The following is a 23,955-nucleotide window of genomic DNA, read 5'->3' on the forward strand; positions in this document are numbered from 1 at the left end:
CTTCTCCTTCTCCTTCTCCTTCTCCTTCTCCTTCTCCTTCTCCTTCTTCTTTTTTTGGTGAGGCAGCTGGTGTTAAATGACTTGCCCAGGTCACACAGCTAGTTAGTGTCAAGTGTCTGAGGCTGGATTTAAACTCAGGTCTTCCTGACTCCAAGGCCAGAGCTCTATCTACTGGGCCACCTAGCTGCCCCTTTCCATAGCTTGTTGTTGTTCAGTTTTGTCCAACTCTTCGTGATCCCATGGACCAACTGTCCATGGTTTTTAATTTTTTTTGGGTAGTGGTGGTGGTGGTGGTGGTAGTGGTAAAGATACTTGTATTTATTTTGAATCTATTCTGTATATATTTATCCCATATGTATTTATGTATATGTGTTACTTCCCTTGACAGAATGTAGGCTTCCTCAGAATAGGGATACTTTAATTTCTTGTATTTGTATGCCCAGTGTTTAGCATAGCACTGGGTACATAGTAAGCCTTTTCATTCATACTTCATTCATTCATTCCTCTCAATTTCTTTCGTAATCATTATTTATTTATTTATCCTATATATACAGACAAAATTTTATCATCTGTCAAATGATCTGGAGAAGGAAATGGCCAACCCCTCCAGCATCTTTGCCAAGAAAACCCCAAATGGGGTCGGTCATGAAGAGTTGGACTGAAAAGTGACTCAACAGCAGCATTAACGTATCTAGCACATGCTGTCTGCCTTGATAGAATGTAAGCTTCTTCGGAGTGGGGAATGATTTCATTTGAAAAGAAAGAACCTTTCCCCAGAGTCTAACACGGGACCCGATGCATTCTTGTTCAATTATTTTCAGTCCCATCTAACTCTTCACGACCCCATTTGGGGTTTCCTTGGCAAAGATAGTGTAGTGGTTTGCCGTTTCCTTCTCCAGCTCATTTGACGCATGAGGAAACTGAGGCAAACGGGGTGAAGTGACTTGCCCAGGGTCACACAGCTAGTGTCTGAGGCCAGATTTAAACTCGATAAGATGCGTCAGGCCCCAAGCTCTGTGTGCTCAGCCACCTGATTGCCTCCCAACACATAGTAGTTACTTAATAAAAGGTTACTATTTGATATAGACATATGTGTGCCACATGTATGTGTATATATATATATGTATAAATAGTATTTACTTATCTATCTTTGTATTTAATTTCTAGATTAATTCAAATTCTGTCTCCTGATTCCTTGAGCCAGCACACTCTCATCCCTAGTCCGTGTTTTAATTGATCCGTATCATATACTTTTAATCAGCGAATGTCAGAGAGGTCTGCCCTGCTAATAGAAAAATCTCCTTGTATTCCAAAAGTATTTCTCAGAGTTAAATGCCTTGCTTTATTAGCTTCCTATTGCCTTTTCCCCCCGATTAAGCTTTGAAACAAAACTACGATTCTCGCGGAGCCCTGAGCTTATTAGTAGTAGTTTAATTTCTTTAGCGCTGATGTAAAATGTCTGATATCTCTAAAGCAAATGCTTCGTAAATAAGACACTATGGGTAAGTGTTCCTTTAGGAAAAACATCATAAGGCCCTAAAGAAATCAGTGTTAAACAGATGCTGATAGTTTCCCCGAGCAGCGTTGGGAGGGCGCGGTGAGAGTGATGTTTCACCTCGAATTAGTGCTGTGACAGATGGGATTCAGTAATAATAACAACAACAATAATGATAATAGCAACAATGCTTCTACTAATTAAAAAAAATCCGCTTTAAGTCTTATTGCCTGTTATGCCTTTTTGCAAACTCTCTTACAGTCCACTGCCAAATGACCCCATGTGGGATATTCTGTCTATGTCCTCTGTGCAGTGGTGTGATAGTAAATATTAAACAACCAGCTGTTTTCTCAGAGAAAAGAAAAAGGAATATACATTTAAGTTTAATCTCCAGTGTTACTATTTTCTTTATCACTTTCTTACATATAGGCAATCAATAATCAATCAATGCTGTTGTAGTATTTGTCAGTTTGCATGATGTAAGAGCTCACACTAGAAATTTAACAATCAGCTCTCAGGAGCAGGTTCTAACTAGCATACCCTGCAGGCCTGGAATACTTTCCTAACTGTGTATAACTCTTCATGACCCCTTTTGGGATTTTCTTGGCAAAGGTGCTAGAGTGGTTTGCTATTTTCTTCTCCAGCTCATTTTACAGATGAGGAAACTGAGGCAAACAGGAATAAGTGACTTGCCTAGGATCACATAGCTAGTAAGTTTGTCAGTCTGGATTTGAACTCAGATCTCCCTGACTCCAGGCCTGGTGCTATATCCAATGTGCCACCTAGCCGGCCCATGTTCTTAGCATTCCTAGCTTCCTTCTGTGAACCCCTTGGGTAGTTCTGCTGGAGCAGGCCATCCCTGAATTGCCCCAGCTGTAAGAGCTTTCTCCCCAACCAGAAAATTATTTTTCTCTAACTTTATATTTATTTATCTCTGTATAGTACAGGCTTTGTTTGCTCAGTAGAATGAAAATTCCTTGAGGGCAGAGGCTCTTTCCTGTTATGTTTGCTTCTCTGGTGTCTTAACTCAGGGATTAGAACACAGGGCACTTAGTAAATGCTTTTGGAAGTGTTGATTTGAGTGATTAACCACACATTTTTATAGCAGTGTTTTTATACACACACATGTGTATATATACATACATACATATGTACACACATATATACACACACGTATGTATGTATGTATGTACATGTATATAACCCAGTTGCATCCTTTCCAAAACCCTTGTGAGGTTGGAAACTTAATGATATTATTCTCATTTGACATATGAGGACGCTGAGTCAGAGGATCATTTAAGTGACAGGTTTAGAAGCATACGACCAGAAAGTGGTTGTGCCCAGTCTGGAGGCAATCATTCTAGCAACAAGCATTTATTAAGTACCTACTGTATGCCAAACACTTTGATCCACATTGGATATAGAAATATAAAAGTGAGACAGTCCCTGCCCTCAAGGTATGCTGGCAGAGGATATACTACATGTTTACAGGTAAATAAATAGAATTCAGTTCTCATTTCCAGGCCATCGAACTCCAATCTCCTCACTTTGGTGCCCATACAGACAGTATTATTGTTCAGGCATTTTTCATTTGTGTCCATTTCTCTGTGAACCCATTTGGGGTTTTCTTGACAAAGATGCTGGAGTGGTTTGCCATTTCTATCTCCAGCTCAATTTTACTGATGAGGAAACTGAAGCAAACAGGGTTCAGTGCCTTGCCCAGGGTCGCACAGCTGGTAAGTGTCTGAGGCTAGATTTGAACTCAGGAAGGTGAGTCTTTCTGACACCAGGCCTGGTGCTCTCTCCACTAAATCACCTAACTGTCCTCCATGTCTAATATATACTCCATTTTTGCCTCAGGCCCCTTAGAATCCCTTGTTTCCTTCAAAGCTTAATTAAAATGGGGATTATGGGATGTTTTCCCTGTTTTCATTTTTGTGATCTTTCTCCCTTCGCCTCAAATTGTTGTGAATAGATTTGTCTGTGGATTTATAGTAGAATGAGTCCTTAGGGTGTGGCAGATAGAGAGGGTGGTTTTTAAGCCAGGAAGATCTGTATTCAAGTCCCATTTCTGACAATCTGTCAGTGTTGCAGGAAACTATAAGACCATTGGTTCTCAATATGTGTTCCAGGGACTCCTTTGTGTTCCCAAGATCCTTTCAGAGGGTCCCAGATGTAAGAACTTTTCACAATAATACAGACATGTTTTAACTTCAAATATTGTAAATATCTATAGACAGAACCCACACGAACAAAAGCTTTTTGGCAGATTCTCAATAATATTTTTGAACATAAAGGGGTCTTGATACCAAAATATTTGACCACTGGCCTAAGACTGTGAATTGCAGAGAAAATGGTGACCTGTATCGATAGAGAAGTTTTCTTACCTTGAAGTTCCATGTATTAGTGACATTACTCACTGGTCAATCCCTATGCTTATCCTAATGGAATATAAAACTTGTTACAGGTAGTGCCTAGCTTTCATTTTCTGACTGTATCTAGCACAGGTTTTTTGTATACATTAGGTGTTCAATACCTTTTGGATTAGAACCCATTGATTTTAGATTACTTTCTTAGAGATTTGTCTTCGGTGGGTATCCTTGGCTCTTTTCATTCCCAGTTTTACATTTGTGTAGGAGATCTCACGTCTGGGTGTCTTTTAGTGTGTCTACCTTGTGTCTGGCTGACCACTTTCAATCAGAAGTCCCCAAAGGGCTGAACTTAGGCCTGTCATTTACTTTGGATCAAATCTGGCCTCTTACACGCTCATTGAGTGATTTCCAATGGTCCCATGTCAAGTACAGCAATGCTTCTCCTTGAATTTAATGATCAGATATGTGACCCTCCATGTTGTGCGCTTGGTGCTGGCCTGTAGGGTTGGTGGAAATGGATCTATAAGTTGTGATGATTTCGACGTAGTCGGAACCATCGGTATCCAAAGGAACAAAGCTCACAGTGGATCTTTTTGGAGGGCCATCAGTTCTCCAGTAGTGTGGATAATCATTCCCTAATTTATCTGTTTCTATTTTTTGGTTTAAAAATAATCTTTCCTCCCCCCTAGGTGAGTTACAACAGCGCTAGAAAGCTAAGTGATAGAAGTGTGCAAAATTCCAGTCTTTGTGGGGAGAGAGAAGGAAGCAAGATGGTGGACTCTGTGCCTTGGTCCTCTATTCAGTGACCTCGGCTACTCAGAGATAGACAGGTTTTCTAACCCTAAATAGCTGTTGAAGAAACCAGGGGCAGAAAAATGCTGAGAGTAGCGTTTAGGAAAATTTGGACAGCTTTCCAGTGTTTCCTGATGGTATGCCTTTTATTTGATGCCCTGGAGAAATTGACTCTCTTTTTTGAATAAAAGATATTAAACATGAAAAAAAGTTAGAAAAATCAGAAATAACCCTTTGCCGGCTTAGTGGGCTAGATCCGTGCTGTGTTTTTTGTGATGTGTGTTCCCTGTCTGAGCTTTGAATTCTGGGAGGTAGGTAACAGTGTGCTTGGGTGGGTTTTCTTCCAGTAGGGCATTGTGGTTCTGAAAGGGGAACTCGCTGCGTGTAGGAGACAGCTTTCCTTTTCAGTCCCTGAGAAAGTGTTTTTCCATTCTGAGAGTTTTGTCCAAAAATCCTAATTCAATGATAAGTGCTTGTTTTTTTCCTCTCCACTGATTGTATTCTCCCTTCATCTCTTCCTTGGTTCTACTTTCTGTTTTCATCCTATGTACTCAGTCAGTCTGATGTAAGGATAGAAGGACTGGAATTACCATAGGAAGGAAGCCTGAGACCGCGGAAGGAGCACCTGCTCTGGAGTCAGAGGAAGTTGGTTCAAATCCCAGCTCTGCCACTTACTACCTGTATGATCTTGGACACGTCACTTCTCCAAATCTGGGCCTCAGTCTCTTTATCTGTAAAATAAAGGGTTGGACCATATGGCCTCCGACGTGTCTTTTAGCTCTGTTTCTGTGACCCTATTTGTGTGAGCCTGGGTAAATCTCTTCACCTCCTTAGGCCTCGGTTTCTTCATCTGTAAAATGAAAGGGGTGTGAATAGGTGATCCTTGAAGTCTCCTCTCTTGCCTTTTACACACAGTGGTAATATTGAGAGTAGACAAGTCACTGAGTGTCTTTGGTTACTGAAGGCTTTCGGTTACTAAAAAGCAAGAAAGGTCTAATGTCACCAGTTGCCAAGCTTCCTGGGTGGAGTTTGACCCACCAGTGAAGTCGCTGGTCTGACGGCAAGGGCTGAGGGTTTCTCCACTGCTTATGTTTGCCCACAGGTCCCCGGGCTGTCATAGGAATAAACTTCCTTAGCCTTGACGTGGAATCTTGGCCCACTGCATCAGTGAGCATTTCTACTGTCGTCTTCCCAGTTGTGAGCAAACCCATTGCATTGCTAGAGGGAGCTTTTCTTACCCAGGACTTTCTTCTACTAATGAAACGACAGCTCCAGTGTCTGTCCCCTTCCTTCGACAAATGACTCTCTTTTTTTGCTCTACCCACAGATCCACCTTAGTAATGGTGTTTGGCAGTGGCTAATATTTAAACTACTTTGCATTGCCTGAGTACACACCAGCTAAAAAGATGGAGAGGTGGCCTAAATCGCGCTGGGTGGTGTGAGGGAAGCCTACCCGGGACTCACATTTTCATGTGGATAGTATGTATAAAGATCAGTGACTGGTATTTCTTAAGTCTCATTTCATGGCCTCGGGAGATGACTGTGAATCAAAGCGGAGAAATGGTATTAAAGTTACAGCAGGAGGAATCAGCGACATATAAAGGTTAAAAATGGATTGGAGACCAAAGAAGATGTGGAAATTCTTGCCTTGGGAATGAGAGCTGGGATACATAGATCAGGCAGTATGCATTTTGTATTTGCTTTGCCTGAGACCTGGAGGGCTGAAAGGATGCAGAGGGCCTTCCCCTTAGAGCTTGGGCAGTCAGCAGATACTCACGGAAAGGTAAACAGCCCGCCAAGGACCGGCTTGAGAAGCTGCCGGGTGGCTGCGTTCACAGTGGCTGCTTTCTGAGTTCAGAGGCCTGGGGACGTTCAGCAAGATTCCTTATCTACATAGGAGAGGATTGGACTGATAAGTAGAGGTGAAGGGTGACGCATGTTCCAGGCTCGGAGTTGGCAATGGATGTGCTGAGTCTGGGGACTGAGGGGGTTAGTAGTTATGTAAGAATAAAAAAATAAGGTTGGAATGATATGCAGAGGCCTGATTGATGATGGCCTGGCCAGGCAGTTTGGACTTCATTCTCTAGGCTGGAGGGAACCTCCGACCACATTCAAAGAATGGAGTGACGTGATCAAGATGGCATTTTGGGAAGATTATGCTGGTTTTTGGATATATGATGCAGGGAGCCCCAGGCCTATCCTGTCAGGAAAAAAAACAAACAAACAAAATAAAAGGCGACAAAGATTTTTTAGATGAAATAAAATCAAATGTAAATTATAGGATACTCTTGATGAGGAGATGGAATCATGCAATTTACATAATGTTATCATGATACCTTAAAGGATGTGTATGTATGTTTATGGTGGAATAATTTGTAGGCTAATTATATGTATGTATAGGTGATGCAGTAGATAGAATACCAGGCCTGGAGTCAAGAAGACTCATTTTCCTGAGTTCAAATCTGACCTCAGACACTTAGTAGCTGTATGACCCTAGGCAAGTCACTTAATCCTGTTTGCCTCAGTTTCCTCATCTGCACAATGAGCTGGAGAAGGAAATGACAAACCACTGCAGTACCTTTGCCAAGAAAATCCCAAATCGGGCCATGAAGAGTCAGACATGACTGAAATAATTGAACAACAACAACAATGTATGATCTTCATATCCTTTTTATCATCATTTGAAAGAAACATGCTGACTTCTCTACTGGGCTGCTTCCTAAGTCACTATTCACCTCTGTTAGCATGGAGCCACCCACAGTCATGGGGCAGGGACAAGTCCTCATTCTTCATACCCTGCAAACATTCCTGGAGAACATTTAGGAGACTGTTATAGTAAGAGGGAGCAAGAAGGGATGGAATAAATTGGAAAGATAAGGATAATTCTGTGAGATATCGGGGCCTTTGAATGTGCTGCTCCCAAGAGGTATTCAAGATGATTCATAGTTTTAGAGTCACGGTTGATTGAGAGAGTGGTTATACTGGAGTCAGAAATTGAGATGTTTGGAACGAGAACTTGCCTGAGTAATGGCTAAGACAGTGGGTTTGATTTCAGATACTTCTGATTGAGTCTGAGATCGATAGCAGGACTTGAGATGTTGGACACTGGACACTCCTTATTACCAAGGTGGAAATGGAGCTTAGGAGAGAGGGCAGAGTTTGAGATGTAGAAATAACTTTTTTTCTGTGTCTGCACCCACCAAAAAAAAAATTGGGATGTTGTGAATGTGTTAAGACTTGAAAGTGGTGGAATCAGTTAGTTGGCTTCAGAAGACCCCCTCCTGTTCTAGGATTGGGCATCTTCTCCAAATGGCTTCTTTTCAAACAGTCATTCAAGTGGATGCCTTTAAGCGGTGGGTTGCGTGGCCCAGAATCTGGTCATTTCATTTTTCCATTCCAGTGATAACAATCCATTGGCTACCCTATAACTTCTGCTATGAATTATTATGGTATAGGACCATTTTCTGAGAGTCTGTTTCTCAAATAACTTATCATCTCCTCATAATTATAATTTCTTCTTAACACAGGAAGTGAACACAGGAAGTGAAGGAAAGTAAATAGCAAAACCTATGACTTGGTTGGTCCCCAACTTCCCTCCCCAACTCAAATCTCCGCCATTGGGTTGAAATAAATAACGAAGAAGATGATGATGCCAGAAAAGTAGAACCATTTGTGATTTTTTATTCCCTTGTCTACATAATAGGCTGCCATTATTAGGAAGGACATCCTAGTTAATATTCATCCCATTTCCTTTTTGGGAATGGAGACATTTCAGATGAAATCAGCCTTTTCTGTGCTTTCTGTTGACGAAGATAGTTTTCATTTTGCCTGCCCCTTGCCCTGAAACAGTGGTAGACTGAAAGAACTATCTCATTAACTATATAAAATGAGGAAAAACAAATGGACCCGCAACTCAGAAGAAAAGAAAGTGGGCCTCCAGCTTTCTCTTGCAGGTCTCTCTGTCTCTTTGTCTCTCTCTCTCTTCCTCCCTTTCCTCACTTTTTTCTCTCTCCCTCCTGCTTTCCCCTTTCCTTCTCTCTCTCTCTCTCTCTCTCTCTCTTTCGCTCTCCCCCCCCCATCTCTCCCTCTCTCCCTCTCCCCACCCCCTCCTTTCTTTTTCATTTTTGGCAGAGGTGGCCTCTGCAAATAGAGCTGTTGTGGTTTTTCAGAAGTTAAACCGAGACAGCAGAGAGAAAAACATGACTGACGCCGAAAAAAGAGACCCTCTCTCTCAGATGATGAGCAATATATATTTTATACTGTCATTAATATTTCATTGGCAAGAAGGTCAAAATCTACATTTAAATGGAAATATTTAAAAAAGCAGAAGCATAATATTTGACTAACTGGAGTGCTCAGGGTTTTTCAAGAACACAAGCTGAGTACATGGGTCCAAGAAAATCCAAGCCTTCTGTTTGTGACTAGGATGGAATTCACAGGGAAATTAGGCAGAGCTGAGCTGTAGGATTTTGCAGAGAGCTTATTCCATTTCACCAGAGCTTGTGTCCATCTATCCAAGGCTCATGACCGTGTGGTCCATTTGCATCCTATAATGGACATGACTTAGACTCTTAGGACTTGTTTTTCCCACTCTGCAAAATGGGGATGGACTCAAAGTCTCCGACAGCCTTGGGAGTTGTGTAAAGGGAGATAGATGCCAGGCATCCCACTTCTGCTCTCCCTTCATTGGAAGGCAGTTTGCGATGTCAACTTAGAAAAGTTCTTGCTTTTTATCCGTTTATGTTGTTCTGCTCTGTCTTATTCTGGGGTCCCACTAGACCCTGCTGAAATCAACTTTGTAGCCTCTCGCACTGGACAGTGTTTGCTGGAAGCATTTCGTCCTTGCTTTAGCCCTTATGCTGTCTCTCTGAGGTCAGTAGAGGGAATGGTAGAATTGGAATCAGACCTGAGTTCAAATCCTCTCTCAGATAAACTCATGGGGACCCATCTCCAGTCATCCTGAACTACGTCTTGCCGCTGGACCCACATGTCTCTGGAGGAGAAAGTGAGGCTGGTGACCTCGCACGGCCCTATCTCATTTATATCCATTTCACTTGTGTGTCATGGCATCATCTCCGTGGGTCTTCTTCAAGAATGAAGGACAAATAACAACATCAGATAGATGCACAAGCTGTGTGACCCTGGTGCAAGTCACTTAACCTATTTTTGACTCATTTTTGCCATTTATAAAATGGGGATGAAAACAGTAGCACTGGCTTGTGTGGTTGTTTTGAGGATCAGGAGAATCAATCAGTAATCGGTAAACATTTCAAAAGTGCCTGTTGTATGTGAGGCACTGTGCTAAGCACTGGGGATACGAAAGGAGCTAGAAGATGATCCCTGCCTTCAGGGAGCTTACAGTCTTATAATATATGTAAAGTGCTTTGTCAACCTTAAATTGCTGTACAAATGTTACCTATTATTTTTATCCTCCTGGGATTCATTGTGACTCATTAGTTGAGCTGTATCTACATTCCACCATCATTTCTGAGTCCTTGCCTTAGATACTTTTCCCTAATGTCACCTCTTTTTTTAATCGCTCTCTCAGAATTTCTTCCACATCCAATTGAATTTCTCTTTTACTCTACGATAATATATCAACTTATGCATTTCCCTGGTTTTATTAAGAAGGAGCTGAGGCGCACAGTTGGTGATAGGACTTGCCCAGCATCGCAGAACTGAGTCCGGGTTTTCTGACTCCCTGTCCAATAACCCATGCAAGGGCCTTGTGAGTAGGGACATGTGTGTCCCCAGTGTCTAGCAGGGACCCTCAATGTGCTTTCCTTGTATCACTGTTTTCACATATTCCGTTAATGTGAGCCTTAATTATTGTGTTGATTTCATGAATTAATAGTATTCAGCAAGCATTTATTAAATACATTCTAAGTTCCACATGCTTTAGACACACAGACAAAATGATAAATAATCTCTACTCTCAAAGAGTTTACATTTTACTCTTTCTGTCTCAAAGGTCTTTTCTGGCCTAGTTCTTAGGGTGGCTTTCTCATTCCCTGTTTGTAGGTAGACAGTTTGCTACCTAGAATGGAAGATCTTGATGGCTTCTTCCAACAGGAGGGGGGAACCAATTCCAGCCTCAGCTGTGTCGCCCATTCTCGTAACCCTATTAAGGAGTTGTAAATAGTAATATAAATGATGTCTCAGTCATTTGTTTTGATGTATCCGAGCTGCTAATAAATCAACCACGGCTTGCTTAATAGGAATATGAGCATGGTCTATGTTACTGCCAGCAGCTGCCAGTAAATTATAAAGCATTCATCTGTTTTACAAGGGAATTAAATGTTTGTTCTCTTTTAAGGGCTTCGCGACTAAACAAGGGGTGGAGGGGGTGTGTGTGTGTGTGTGTGTGTGTATGCCCATCTCTGCCTAGTGCCTGGGCCATCGTTGGTACAATAAAAATTGCATCCAATAGGTACCAGGGGAGATACCTGTAAGCAGATCCAGGTGAGTAGAGTACTTCAGGGTAACCCACTGCCATTACAAGTTCTTGTGCTGTGTCTATCTCTAAAGCAATATTTATTGGATTCTATTTTTCTTCTACTACATGCTCTGTTTTGCTTATGATGTCCTCTTGTCTTCACTCCTAATTTTTTAAAGGCTGTCTAGGGAGGGTATATTAGACAGGCCGTCAATACAGCATCACTGACATTGTCTGTCAACTCAAATTAGGCCCTTCATTTTGATTATCTGTTTACAGTTGATGTGAATTTGTTTCCCTGACCCACTCTGGCCTCTTTGACTTTATAATATCATGGACTTTATTTTTAAAATACTGCTAAAAGAGAATAAAATATAGTCATGACCTGTAGCAATAACCTTGTTCTGGGGTGAAAGAAGTGGTTTTCACGATGGTCTATATTTTTAAAATAATGTTTTATTTTCACATTTTTTTTTGTAATGGCCAATAGAACTCTCTCACTTTCCCTAGCCTGTCTACAGATGTTTTTTTTAATGTGTCTACTATGTGCCAAGGATATTTGCAGTGCTAAGGATTAGAAGGACAAAGCAGAACAGACCCTGTTTTCAAGGAGCTTACATTCTTGTGAGAGAGTTGATGTGTACATGTAAAGAGCATAGGGAATGGGTGCAAGACACCACAGAGATATAAAGTGCTTAAGGAATATATCCAAAATAGATACAAGGGAGTAAGGGCATTAGCTCCTGGAGGGATCATGAAAGGCTTCCTGCAGCCAGTGGTGTATGAGTAAAGTCCTCAAATGGACTAGGGATCTAGGATCCCTGGCAGTCGGGATGGTGTGTCTTTCAGGTATGAGAGACGGGCTGAGAACCATCCCTTTTGACAAAAAAAATCAATTAGTGTTCATTTTGCCAGTGACCAAGCTGAGGCCTAGAATGATTAGGGAATTGTCCAAAGTCACAATAGCTAGTTTTTAAGCAGAGTTAAAATTCATCTCAAGTCTTCTAACTCTGAATCCAATGTGTATAGGGCTTGATTCATACTAGTCACTTAATAAATGCTTGTAGGATTGAATTCTTTAGCAGCATGTCAATCCCCCTGCCACTACCTGAACATCAGTAAGTCAATAAACGTGTATTAAAAAGCCTGTTACGTGCCAGACACTGTGTAAACCCTGGGGATAAAACCTGCCCCTTTCTCTCCCCCTAAATCATGAAACCTCTCCTGCTCTCAAGGAACTTGTATTCTATTGCTTTCTAGATTTAGGATCACAGACCAGTTGAGTTGAAAGTTGACCTTAGTGTTCTTCTGGCCCAACCCTCTCATGTTATAGAAGAAGAACCTTCCCCTCAGATTTGGAATGTGCCTTGCCCAACCTTTCAGAGTCTCATTCTTCTTACAAAGAAAACAACAGCATAAGAAAGCAAATTTTGTGGGAGCCTTCATTCATCTAAGAACAGTTCGCCATCTCTTGGTCTGTTCCTGATGAGAAAGACTCATTCTCTTGCTTTTCTTTCTCCCTACCCTTCACCTTTTTTTTTTTTTTTTTTTTGGTAACAGATGAATAGACTTACCAGAACATTTGAGACGGATTTCAAAAATATCACCTTTGTCTAAACTAAGGTTTCCCTCTCCTCATTATTTCTAGGTTTGTTATAAATTTATATCAGTTCCTAATATTAAATCAGGGCTAAAATGGACTTAAGACATTGATGTATTTAGCTTCTTCCTTTTTTTTTGTTTTTTTTTAATTAATTTATTTTGATTGATCAACAGTCACTTCCATAAGCTTTTGAGTTTAAAATTTTTCTCCCCCTTCCTCCCCACCACCCTCCCCAAGACGGTGCACAATCTGATATAGGCAATATATAAACAGTCTTATTAAACATAGTTTCAGATTAGTGATGTTGTAAGTAAAAATTAGAACCAATAGGAGGAACCACCAGAAAGAGGAAACAAACTCAACAGAAAAGAAAAAAATAGCAAATAGTATGCTTCAATCTGCATTCAAATTCCATAGTTCTTTCTTTGGATGTGGATAGCATTTACCATCACAAGGCCTTTGGAGATGTCTTAGATCCTTGTATTGCTGGGAAGGGTTAAGTTTATCAATATTAGTCATCACACGACGTGGCTGTTATTGTGTACAACGTTTTCTTGGTTCTGCTCACTTCACTCAGCATCAGACCATACAAGTCTTTCCAGGTTTTTCTGAAGTCAGCCTGTTCATCATTTCTAATAGCACAATAGCATTCCATTACATTCATATACCACAACTTGTTCAGCCATTCCCCAATTGATGGGCATCCTCTCAATTTCCAATTCTTTGCCACTACAAAAAGAGCTGCTAGGAGTATTTTTGTACATGTGGGTCCTTTTCCCATTTGTATGATCTCTTTGGGATACAGCCCTGGAAGTGCTATTGCTGGGTCAAAGGGTATGCACATTTTTATAGTCCTTTGGGCATAGTTCCAAATTTCTCTCTAAAATGGTTGGATCATTTCACAACTCCACCAACAATGCATTAGTGTTCCAATTTTCCCACATATTCTCCACCATTTATCATTTTTCTGTTTTGTCATGTTGGCCAATCTGATAGGTGGTACCTCAGAGTTGTTTTGATTTGCATTTCTCTAAACAATAGTGATTTAGAGCATTTTTTCAGATGCCTATAGATGGCTTTAATTTCTTCATCTGAGAACTGCCTCTTCATATCCTTTGACCATTTATTAATTGGGGAATGACTTGCATTCTCATAAATTTCACTTAATTCTCTATATATTTTAGAAACGAGGCCCTTATCAGAGAGATTGGTTGTAAAAATTCTTTCCCAATTTTCTACTTTCCTTCTATTCTTAGTTTCATTGGCTTTAGCTTTTTCTTTTTTATTTACATCTTTCCCTTTGAAATCATCTCTGTTTCTCAATGTATCTTTCCTCCCCCATGTCAAGTTTTATTTTTAACCAAAAAAAGAGGGAGAAAAACAGTCCTACAAAATTAACCAATACAGCGAAAAAGTATGAAATCATGTACAATATATGACCCCATATTCCCTTACTTTTGGAAAGCAGAGAAGAATATGTTTTCTCATTTCTTTTCTTTGTGGCCAAGTGTGATAACTTAAATTTAAGCATTCAATTTAGTCTGTTTTGTTGTATTTATTCTTTCCCCTCATATTACTGTAGTTATTGTCTTCGTGGTTTTCCGCTTTCTGCTCTGATTACTTCACTTTGCATCAGTTCATATAAGTCTTCACATACTTATCCGTATTTATCATTTAATAGAGAATAGTCATGTGCCATTCCATCATTCTTTACAATTTGTTTATCCATTCCCTAGTTGAATAACATTTACTTTGTTTTAAGTTCTTTCCTATCGTAAAAGAACAGCTATGTGACTATTTTAGTGTATATGGAGCCTTTTTTTTTTTCATTGATCTACTTGACGTCTATGTGTAGCAATGAAATAAGTCTATGGGTCAAAGTACATAATTTTAGGCTATTTTTCAGAATTATTGGACCAAACCCTTTTTCACCAACAGTTTATTCTTTTATGTAATGACTGTTAGTAGTTTGCAATTCTTCTTTGAGTACTGTTCATGTTCTTTTATCATTCATTTAGGAAATGGATTTTGGGTTTATATATTAATGTTAGTTGCCTCTATTCCTTTTATATCTTATTCTTTTGAGACATATTTGATATAAAGTTTTTTCTGGTTAACTACTTTTGTTCTTAGCCTGGTAAATTTGATTGTGTCAAAGCTTTTTGATTTCATATAATCTTAATTATATCTTGTAATTACCTGTCTATATTGTTTGGTTTAGAATTTTTGCCCATGGCTCTGTAAGAGACTTGGTCTGATTTCTTTTTTAATTTTTCTGTGATATGAACTTTAATATTCAGGCCACATATCCATTTTTAGTTTGTTGTAGTATGTGATATTGATCAAAATCTAATTTCTGCCATACTGCTTTCTGATTTTCTCAGCAGGTTTTGTCAAATAGGGAGCATTTTCCTAGACTATTTATGTTTGCTGGGTTATTGAGTTAAGTTGTTTCTCATACATTTTTTCCTGGTCTGTTCCATTGATCTACTTTTCTATTTCTTTAACATATACCAAATAGTTTCGATGATTAGTTTTATGATGTAGTTGAGGTCTGGGAGTGTTTTTCTTCCATTATTCTTTCTCTTCGTTGTTTCCCTTTATATTCTGAGTAGTCCCTTGGAGTTCAATTGATCTGTCATAAAATCTATAATTGAGTTTAGGTGTTATGGTGATTTTTATTACATTGGCATGACCCAGACATGAGCATTTAATTTGTGTCTAGTTTTTGAATTTTTTAAAAAAAATCTTTAAGCAACATTTTGTAATTGTATCTATACAGGTCTTAAGTATACTTCCACCCCATCATTCTAAAGATTTTTTGTAATTTGCTTACAAAGCAAATAACATTCAGATAAAATCTAGGATGTGATCACCTGCTGTGTTTCCTAGTTGGCTTGCTCTTAGGGTACCTTTGATTTCATGTCTGACAGATGATCAGGCTTTTTTGTGTTTTGTTTTGGTTTATGTTTTCCCTGCCCCTGGAGATGGAACATAGCAATATTGAAATTCTTTAATCTTCCAAGTACTTTGCTGCTCAGCAAATGGCTTCTTTGGGTAGGTAATCAGTGTAATTTCAGTAATTAAGTTTCAAATCCAAAGATGCTATCCTCTAGTCTTTGAGACCAGGTCTTCCAAAATGCAATGTGCATAAGTCAGAAGAACTGAGTGCTGGGTTAACCCCTGTCTATCTTGCTTTAGTGCTTAAGAAAATGGTAGGGAGTCTGGAAGTGGCCCCTGATGCACCAATTAGGCATGGTAGCTTCAGGTCAAATAGGAGGATCTGTGAGTAGAATCCCCATTTCCCTTATCTGCAACCCTATTTGGAAGCAGAAACTTTTTGACTCCTCTTGTCTGAAGTCAGTAGAGATATCATTGCCTCTCTCCCCTCCCCTTCCAGAAAGCGAGAAGTTAAGAAAGGACAGGAATGCACAGCTTGTAAGAGTGATGTTAACATTAGCTGTTGGCATTTGGTATTGTGTGTGTGTGTGTGTGTGTGTGTGTACATAGATATGGAATATGAAGCTTCAGAATTTTAAATATATATATAAATTAAATAAAAAATAAGTAAAAGAAAATAAAAATAAATATAAATTAAATATATAAAATATATATATATGCAATGTGAACTTTCAAAATTTAATCTTTAAAAAATCCATATATACATACATACGTGTATACATATGTATATACATATATACAGGTATGTGTGTACATAGGTACACATATACATGTGTGTGATATGTACATATGTATATAGTAAAGTTTCAAAATCTTAACCTCAAAAAATATATATGTAATGTGAAATTTCAAAATTTAATATTTAAAAAAACCTATGTGTATATATATACACACACATGTGTGTGAGATACACATACATATATGTATATAGTGATGTTTCAAAATTTTAAATTCAGAAATATGTATATGTAATGTGGAGTTTCAAAATTTAATCTTTAAAATGATCTGTGTGTGAGATACACATGCATATATATAGTGAAGTTTCAAAAATTTAACCTCAAAAAATATATATGTAACGTGAGGTTTCAAAATTTAATCTTTTAAAAATATATATATGTATATAGCGTGTGTATGTATGTGTTTATGTGTATGAGATACACACACATACATATGTATATAGTGAAGTTTCAAAATTTTAACCTTAAATAAATCCAAGAGTTCAATGAACTCTCAAAAGCTGTCCTGGAAGAGACAAGACTTTCTATATACATATGCATTTTCTTCAGCACTGTCGTGGAGAAAAGATAAGGAAGCTCGTTCTATTACGCTTGTAGAGGGAGGAACAAGTGAGTAAGTGAAAAATCATTGAATCGGCGCCGTGTGCTAGTATGTACTGTAAGTGAGAAAGACCATCCCTGGCCTCAAAGAACTTACATTCTGATAGAGAAAGACAGCAACTGTAAAGGAGTGGCGGCCAAGAAGAAGCGTTTTGGGTTCAGAACTCCCAGGGAATTGTGGTTGTATCCACAGGGCAGTTGAATGACTAGAGATGGGTGTTGGAGACCGCTGGATTCAGGTCTGCTGGAGAAAAGCATTTTCAACAATCAGAGTGATCCGAAAGAGGAAGAGGGTGCTTCCGGAAGGAGGAGGTCCCCCTTCCCTGGGAATTTTGAAGCCTAGGGCTCCGTGACCATTTGTCACAAGGAATGTTTTCTCCCAAGCGGGGTTTGGACTAGGTGTCCTCCGAGGTCCTTGTGACTGTGAAGTCTTGTTATTCTGTGATTCCCTTTCCACGCTTCAAATAGAAAACATCCGTGGCTGATGAGACCCCATCAGAGGTCTCCTTTTTATGCGTTTTCCCCTGGTTTGTCAGTTCTTATGCATCCAGCAGCAGTGGGTTATCTTTGTCAGAGCTTTATTCTCCTTCAAGAATGGACTTTGTGTTTGTCCCTCCTCATACATCTCCCAGGGCTGTGTGTCAAGAGGGAGTATTCTCTTCACTCAGGGAGGGCACATTTTAATTGGCTTTCTTTTCTGCTGTGAAAGGGGGGAAGCTGGAGGACCCTGTACACGCTCAGACGACGTCTTTGTTTCTGTCTGAGAGACAGGAAATAATCTCAAATGAATTAATGATTCCTCCAGTTACCTGGAAGACTCGGAGAAGGGGAGACAAGTGTAGGTGACATAGATTGGGTGGTTGGTAGCAGTGGGTGAATCACTCAACCTGCATTGTGCTGTGCTGATAAATTGGCTGTCTGCTTCCTTGGCTGTGTGAATGAGCCTCACATCTTTGATTTAATTGGATATTTCTGAAAAGTGATAAAGAATCAGCTTAAACAGGGTCTTCCAAGGAAGTAACTTCAATGTGATGTGTTGGGAAGCGCTCTGTGCTTGGATTTACTGAGGTCTAGGCTCTATTTGTTATCAGTTATGTACAAATGGTCACTTGGTGGGAGGAGGAGGAATATATACATTACTGTAAAAATATCAGGCACAGGTGTGGTGGAACCCACTGCATAATCCCTGCCCCTGGGGATGCTGGAAGGTTGCTTGAGTTTGGGAGTTCTGAGCTGCAGTGTGTGTCTGCATTAACTTGGGCATTAAGATGTTGAATCCTGGGGAGCAGGGGTGCCACCAGGCTGATTAAGGAGTGATGGACTGATCCATATTGGAAGTGGAGCAGATCAAAATTCCAATGCCAATCATTGTGGGACTGGGACCCGTGAGTAACTCCTACTTGGGAGAGATAGGCACACCCAATCTTTTTTTTTTCCTTTTAATAAATGCCCTGCATGCTAAAGAAAAAGTGGTTTACAATTTTCAGAGAGTAGAAAGCGTAGTCTGATCTGCCTGAAACCAGAACTACTACATGTGGCATCCTGTGGAGAGAAGGTTAAGAAACATGATATTAATCTGCTCAATATGATTCTACTCAAGAGGAATTGTAAGTAAATCTGCATTTATTTCTCTCTTAATTCTGTGTTTTCTCATCATTTACAAAGATTTGATTGCTGTGTGTGCAATCAAAATGACTACGGCTTGCTTACCAACCTTTGCCATGAGGGTTTCAAACTCATACCAAAGCTACCATTATTAATGGGGTTAACCTAGGATCATGATTGGGCCTCTGTGAATATCAGTGTTCTCTCTCTCAGTGAAAGGGTTGGCCTGGGTGATCTCTCAGGGGTCAGCAAGTCATGATATCGTAGATTTAGGGCTAAAAAAGGGTCTTGGAAGCCAGCTAGTCCAACCCCGCCTCATTTTCCAGTTGAGGAAACTGAGGCCCAGAGAGATGACCTAATTTGCTTCCAGTCACATAAGTAGTAAGTGGAAAACACAGCCTCATTTCAAGCCCAGATCTTGTGACTCCCAAATTTATCACCCTCGAGTTCAATGTGGTTTCCACCATACTGGGCTCCTCCTGCTTTAAAATATGGCATTCATCCTCACAGAATGAGCCGTGTTGGACATTGACCTAGGCCAAGATCCAAGCTCAGGCAGGTGCCATGTTTATCCTTTGGGGACTCTTGAGTATGTGTTGAATGTAACTCTTAAGTTTTGAATTGTGGGCCAAGAAGGTAACAGTCTTATATCTCCCCTCCTTTTCTGGTTCAGATGTGGAAAATGTCCATCTCCTAATCAGAGATACGAGAAAGTGCTTTGTAATTATTACTTTTATGATGAGTTTGGAAAACTCAAAAATACCTTTTACTTTTCAGAAAAGAAACAAAATAATTAAAGTGCTGTTAGCCCCAATCGACTGGGTTCAGGTTTGGGTTATTTTTGATTTTATTCTTTAACTAAAGGCCAGCGTGGTGATGCGCCTTTTGTATATGGTCCAAGATTTTTTTATTAGCTGCCAGGGATGCATCTTATACAGAGATTTCAAGTCAGGTTATGGAATTAGTATGTTCTTCTATCCTGTCGTCATTAACAAATATGTCCTCGATGAGTCTAGTATTGGAAATGGCACCAGGATTCTTTCCTTTTGACCTAGTGTGCAGTAGCACAGAGTAGGTGCTTAATAAATGCTCGTTGAATTGACTTGGATGTTGTAGAGGCAGCATGGTATAGTGCAGGGGTGGGGAACCTGTGGCCTTCTAGGTCCTTGGGTGCGGCCTTTTGACCGAGTCCATGTTTTACACAACTAATCCTTTTATTAAGGGGATTTGTTCTGTTAAGTTTGGGTTAAGTCAAAGGGACACACTTGAGGACCTAGAAGGCCACATGTGGCCTCGAGGCTGCAGGTTCCCCACCCCTGGTATAGTAGAAAGAAATACCAGCTCTGGAGCTAGAAGGCCCAGGTTCGAATCTTGTTTATGACACCTGTAGGACATTGGCAAGTCACTTAACTTTCTTATGCCTCAGTTTCCTCATCTATAAAGAGACCCCTAAATCCCCTCCAGTCAGGAGCCTATCATTCTAAATTACCTAAGTCCCTAGAGCTCTGTTTCCTGTTGGAAGTCTTTGGACTCACTAAATGGTTCCTGATGGTTCTTTCCAGTTTTATATCTGTCATCCTGTGATGTTCGTCTCCAAGCTTTTGGGAAGGAAATACTACTGCCTCAGCAAAATGGAAGGTATCTTATATGTGTGTGTGGAACAGGAATGTTGTTAAAAGAATCCATCTTTGCAAGAAGGCCAAGTGGCATTTCTTTGGCCGTGACAATGCCTAGAATCAAAAATATGGTTTCTGAGAAGATTATTATATATGATTATTATATAGATGTGTCTCATCAAGAAGGGATTTGAGAAATTAACAGAGAATCATGGTTTGGGAAAACAACATTGGGTCTTACTTCCAGCATCAAGGCTATAGATGACTACTTACTTTTTTTTGGTGCTCTTGATTGAGAATACTATACTCGGACATTAGCTCCATCCGAATCAGATTGAGTTGGTGATTGGGCTACCAGTGGTTTGGACTCAGGCAGGTGACCTCTGTGGGTTTCAATTTCTTTATCATGAAAACCAAGGCATGGACTAGAGAACTCGGAGGTTCCTTCCGGCTTGGAATCTATTCCTATGATCCTATGTCTATGAAATCCACCTTAGTCACTTATCTTAATTATAGTTCTGCCTTAGTACTGTTGACTCTGCACATTAAGGCTACTTATTTATATCACAGGGCTGCAAGCACCTGGAAGCTGGACATCCTTTACCCAAAGAGGGCTTCGGATCCTGAGGTGATATTTTTGCAGGGTTTAATGAAAAAATGTAGAAGCCCCCTCCCCATAAATCACCAGACAGCTATATTCTCCTGCGTTTTAAAAACTTATGGATAGTGCTCATTGGTATTGGATATGAAGGTTTAAAACTCCGGGCAAAGCTGATCTTCAGCCATCCTTCTTATTTGGTGGGGGGAAGGAGAGAATAAGTTTAATCTCTGTGCTTCTCTGAACATCAGTTTCCTTCTCTACAAAAGGAAAACATTTGGCTAAAATAATCTTTAAGATCCCTTTAAATTAAAATACTTTCTGAAATCCAGTGATAATCTGGGTATAGCCAGCAGTTTGCATTTCTATCCACACTTCATTTGTTTTTTTTTTAAAGCAAAGGATAGTGATAAAGAAGGAGTAAAATGAATTAATTTGGAAACTCTTCACTTTGCTCATTGTCCCCTGATCTCCAATCCCATGTTTCCAGATGCCTCTTGGGACGTCAATGTGTTTACCGAATTGAATAAATCCTCCTTGTTGGATTGATTCGGCCACCTCCAACAAGTTGGGGAATTGGAGTTGCCTGAATTGTCCAAGAAGCGATTTCTATTGTCGGAATTGGCCTGAAGGGAGCTGAGCTGCACAATGAAAATCCTACATAAAGACCTCTCAGTGTTTGGTGGGTCCTTATCTCAAGGTGGCAGAGAATTTTGTCAAGGCAGCCTCTGTCAGCTGTTGAGAGTTGGAACCAAAAGCTGTAAGAGCTAGCTTTAGTGTCTCTGATATTGTATTCTCAATAGAAGTGATGTGGGTCTAAAATTGTTCTATTTAATGTGCTTTAGAGGTACGAGTGTGTTCCTTGCTGCTGGTGGAAGGCCAGTTTATTAAGAAAAACAGGGAAAGGGAAGGTAGTTGACAGGGAACAGTCATCACCCTGAACTGAAAACTCTCCAGTTTGGTAATGTTCACGTTCATCATTTTGATTTCAGTGTAATCATTGGTGTTTGGTCCCACATCAGAGGTGATGGGCTGATGAGTTTACTAATGCTGCTTGGTAGGAGAAATTATAATTATTTCATCATGGCCTTTTTCACTTGTGTAATACTTTTTTTAAAAAATAACATTTACATCAGTCTTTTAATAATTAAATCTATAACCCAAAGGAGTTAAAGAAGTGTTCGCTTTTCAAACAATATTTCTAATACAATGAATTATCAAATTAATGTTACGGGCTATCTTTATACAACTTGCATAATACTTAAAATACCATTTGGGAAGGAGAAGAAAAGTTGACCTTGATTGATGGTGAGGTTTTTTTTCCCCCTTTAGTCCCAGTCATCCCTCTGTGGCCTTTCTCCCTTGTCACCGTCATCTTCAGCCAGATGTCCAGTCCTCAGCTGTGCACAAAGCCCGGCGACTCGCTGTTACAGATAGCAGGCCAACCATCCAGGGGATGTCAGCCAAATAGTTGGTCATGGAGCTGTGGTTTTGACTTTCAGAGACAAGAGCGTTAGGCATAGAAGGTCAAGGTCATGGGATTGATGATCCAGCCGGGAGGGACCTTAAGCCATCAGCTGGTATAACCCTCGAGAGGGAACTAGAAGTTGGGGATGGGAAGTGATTTTCCCAAGGTCTCCTGTGAAAGTGTCACAGGTGAGATTGGAACCCAGGTTTTCTGACTCTAGAGTCAATTTTCTTTCCACTTTACCACACAAGAAGGAGAAGTGTTCTATTCATATATGAAAGAGCCCTTCTCTTCTGACTAACAGTAAACACTGAGGGAGAAGTGGAACTTAGAAGAGCAGAATATTAGTCTGGAAGAACCCTCATGCCTTTTCTTTGAAAAGATGGAATGTCCAAAATACAAATCCTAGCACAGGGTCAGAACCTGAATTCAGACGCCCTGTCTCTTGTTACTTGTGTGACCTTGGCCAAGTTTCTCAAACCTGTCTGGGCCTCAGTTTCTTCATCTGTAAAATGAAAGGAGGGAACAGGCTTGGGCAACCTTTGAGGTCTCTTTCAGCTCTAAATTTACAATCCCATAATCCTAAGACCTTGTTGATAATTTAATTCAGTTTTCTTTTTTTTTTTTTTAAAGCAGATGATTTCACTCAGGCATTCAGTGACTTTACCAAGGTCAACAGAACAGAGGCAGCATGGTATAAGAGTGCCTTCATTCAATTCCCAGACTTCCATCTTGCTCCCTGTGTGGCCTTGAATACATTACTCACCCACACTGGGAATGAGTTATTTCACCAGTAAAGTAAGAGTGACCTCTGAGATGCTCTTTCAACTCAAAATCTCTGATCCTATGAATGGCATTGATAGTACTGAGCTGGGAACAGAACTCAGTCAATCAGTAAACATTTCTTAAGCACCTACTGTATTCCAGGAACAGTGCCTGGAAGTCCCCAAGACTCTTCACTCTACACCAGCAACTTCCATCTGCTAAGGCGGGGAAGGAAGGAGAGCTTTCCGTATCTGGACCTCATTTTTCTCATCCTTAAAATGAGAGGGTTGAATAAAATACTCTTTTTTAAAGCTTTTACAAAGGGAAGTTTACTGGGAACATGTAGCAAGAACCGAAGTTACAAAGCATTTCTCCCAGTGCTTGAGGGCATAATTAGACAAGATAATCTTGAAGGCGGGTGATCCTGTGGTCCCCCCACCTTGATTCAGTCAGTACTCAATGCAGGCTTTGGAAGCTCCAGTGATGTCCCCTGTAAACAATAGAGAAATTGTCCCTTCCTTCCAGGAATTCTCACTCAGTTAATGATAAAACCTGTACCCAGTGATGGGCACCTCCCACGAGCTTAATAAATGCTTTTTCCACGCATTTGTTCAAGGTGAATAAAGGGTGATTTGTGGATGGGGAAAGCACCAGCTCAGACTTGGAGGGAGGCAAGATCATGGAGGTCCTTATGCATGGCCCTGATAGGTTCTGTCTTCTTTAAAAATCAGTGGATGGGGCACCCATTTATTTACACACTTGATTCTGTGTGATAACTCCATTGTGAACTTTGAAAAATTTGCCATCCTCTGGGATTTGCCTCAAGCCAGTGTTAAGATTAAGTCACAAACAGACATGGAGGTAAATTGTTGATGGAGGAGTCCAGTGGGGGAGGGGGCAGGGCGGG

General features: G+C 40.2%; 1 protein-coding gene across 1 annotated transcript in view; it reads left to right on the top strand.

Moving 5' to 3' along the window:
* AUTS2 (activator of transcription and developmental regulator AUTS2) overlaps window positions 1-23,955 on the top strand; it is a 1,247,769-nt gene that overhangs the window by 240,125 nt on the left and 983,689 nt on the right. The gene's annotated exons all lie outside the window — the stretch shown is intronic.

This window comes from Vombatus ursinus, unplaced genomic scaffold, assembly GCF_900497805.2.
Source record: "Vombatus ursinus unplaced genomic scaffold, bare-nosed wombat genome assembly UNPS02014768.1, whole genome shotgun sequence".
Classification (NCBI taxonomy): Eukaryota; Metazoa; Chordata; class Mammalia; order Diprotodontia; family Vombatidae; genus Vombatus; species Vombatus ursinus.